Here is a 2,024-nt window from a genome sequence, read left to right as displayed (position 1 = left end):
AGAGCGATGTAGCGAGAGTTGGGCACACGGGTTGAGTTGAGTACAAAATTCCACCCTCAGACGAATGGATAGTACGAGCGCATTACTCAGATATTGGAGGATATGCTACACTCTTGTGTCATGGATTTCGGGGGCTCTTGGGATAAGTTTTTGCCGCTTGCAGAGTTTGCCTACAACAACATCTACCAATTGAGTATTCATATAGCTCTGTATGAGGATTTGTATGAGAGACGGTGTCGGCCTCCAGTTGGTTGGTTTGAGCTGGGTGAGGCTAGGCTATTGGGTACTAACTTGGATCAGGATGCTTTGGATAAGGTTAAGTTGATTTAGGATCGGCTTCGCACAGCGCAGGCTAGACAAAAGAGTTACGCCGACCCGAAGACTTATTGTGTGGAGTCGGTGGCCATTTTGGATCGGTAGGTTCAAAAGTTGAGGTCGAAGAACATAGCTTCAGTGAAGGTGCAATGGAGAGGTTAGCCAGTCGAGGAGGCTACTTGGGAGATCGAGCGGGAGATGCGGATCAGATATCCACACCTATTTGAGACTCCAGGTATGATTCTAGACCCGTTCGGGGATGAACGTTTGTTTAAGAGGGGGAGAATGTAATGACCCGGTCGGTCATTTTGAGTATTATAGCCCTGTTTTCCCACTTATTTCTTATTCTATGCTCATTTTTTGTTGTATGACTTGCTGGGGTGGTTGGCTTGGTTCCGGGGATGATTCAGAATGAGTTAGGACATTCAGTCACAAGGTTGGAAGCGTAAGTTGAAAGAGTTGACCGGATATTGACTATATATAAATGATCTAGAATGGAGTTTTGATGGTTCCGATAGCTCCGTATGGTGATTTTGGACTTAAGAGTGTGTCCAGATATTTATTTGGAGGTCCGTAGATGATTTTTGCTTCAATTGACAAAGGTTCAAAAAATAAAAGTTTGGAGAGTTGAGAAGTTTGACCGAGAGTTGACTTTGTGATTATCTTACTCATATTTTTTAGAAGTTAGAGTATGTTCGTTGTGTCATTTATGACTTGTGTGCAAACTTTGAAGTCAATCGGAGTTGATTTGATAGGATTCGACATCGATAGTAAACGTTGGAAATTCATTAGTTTTATTAGGCTTGAATTGGGGTGAAATTTGTATTTTTGATGTTGTTTGATGTTATTTGAGGCCTTAAATAAGTTCGTATCGTGTTTAAGGACTTGTTGGTATATGTGGTTGAGGTCCCGTGGGCCTCGGTGGATTTTGGATGGTTAATTGATTGACTTTAGCTTAGGTGATATGCTGAAGTGCTTTAGGTCTGGTGTCATTGCACCTGCGGAGGGATTGGCCGCAGGTGTAGAGCCGCAGAAGCGGCTAGGTGTGCGCAGGTGTGAAAAGGGAGAAGGATGCTGGGAAGCGCAGGTGTGGAGGAATATTCGCAGAATCGAACACGCTATTGTGAGAAGTGTTCTACAGAAGCGGAGCTGAGAAGTGTGGCTTGGATCGCAAAGGCGATGGGTTGTTCGCAGATGCGGTCCTGCAGGTGCGAAGAGGGGACCGCAGGTGCACAAGGTCGAGTGTTTAGTGGGCTTCACATAAGTGACATTTTCTCTGCAAAAATTGGATCGCAGGTGCGACCCCTGGCTTCGCAGGTGCAAAACGCCTGGGCAGTGTATATATTCGACGTGTTCCGAGATTTTATTCATTTTGGGACTTTGGGAGCTCGGATTAATGCGAGTTTTGAAGGGTATTTCACTAGATTTCAAGAGGTAAGTCACTTTTGATCATTTTTCTTCCTTAATATTGTCACGCCCCAAATTCGAGGGACATGACCGGCGCTCGACCGGGTAGCCCCAGTCAAGCGGACCTGGGTGCCTTTCCTATCCCACGTGTTACCCTGCGTTTTCATTACCTATTAACCAAGTGAAATATCCATGTATAACTTAAACACATCCTTACAAAATTTACATAACATACATAGTTGCTTAGCATGGTTTACAAGTTATACTGTCCAAAATATATAAGTATATAACCCACATTTCCT

Source organism: Nicotiana tabacum, chromosome 16 (assembly GCF_000715075.1).
Source record: "Nicotiana tabacum cultivar K326 chromosome 16, ASM71507v2, whole genome shotgun sequence".
NCBI classification, from domain to species: domain Eukaryota; kingdom Viridiplantae; phylum Streptophyta; class Magnoliopsida; order Solanales; family Solanaceae; genus Nicotiana; species Nicotiana tabacum.
Note: the sequence above shows the minus strand (reverse complement) of the source record.